Source organism: Carlito syrichta, unplaced genomic scaffold (genome assembly GCF_000164805.1).
Source record: "Carlito syrichta isolate Samal-C Ts95f unplaced genomic scaffold, Tarsius_syrichta-2.0.1 Scaffold1322, whole genome shotgun sequence".
Lineage (NCBI taxonomy): Eukaryota > Metazoa > Chordata > Mammalia > Primates > Tarsiidae > Carlito > Carlito syrichta.
The window spans coordinates 6,537-7,147 of NW_006945418.1; positions in this window are offsets into that span (position 1 = coordinate 6,537).

The following is a 611-nucleotide window of genomic DNA, read 5'->3' on the forward strand; positions in this document are numbered from 1 at the left end:
TTTTTTTTTTTTTTTTTTTTTACAAAAAACAAAGTGAATCAAGCCCGTAAAAAAGAAGAAAGCGAGGAGACAGGTGGTTCCCTGGGGGTGCTGTGGTGTTCCCATAGTTTCTCAACTGCAGAGCCCTGTGCCCTGCACCAAACCAGGCCCAGGAAGACGTGCAGATGGGAGAGGGGCAGTAAGTAAATGAGTTGGGTTGATATTTCCTGGCTCACTGCGTGTCAGCAGAGCCAGTCAATCCCATTCCTTCCACCTTGTTCTTTTGTATTTGTGAGGAAACTAAGAGGTGTGAGCTCCCAAGAGGAGCCAGGGGCTGTCATGGGACAGTGAGGACGCCAGGCTCCAAGGGAGGCCGAGTGGAGCAGGGTCTCCACAGGAGGGGCTCGCGTGCAGGGCCTGCGTGCCCCATGCAGTCAGTGGAGACACAGCCAGGACTACTTTTCACAAAGGCCAAGGGCTTTTTTTTTCCTACTGTTTCCTATGGTCTTGTCTGGGTTGCAGACATTCAAGTGGGTCAGAGGAGCCTTTCTCCTGCAGTGAACGTGGATCCATTTGACTTGGAAGCAGCAAGTGCAGATGAGCATCCCAAGAGGGGCCGTCGGGGTGGAGAG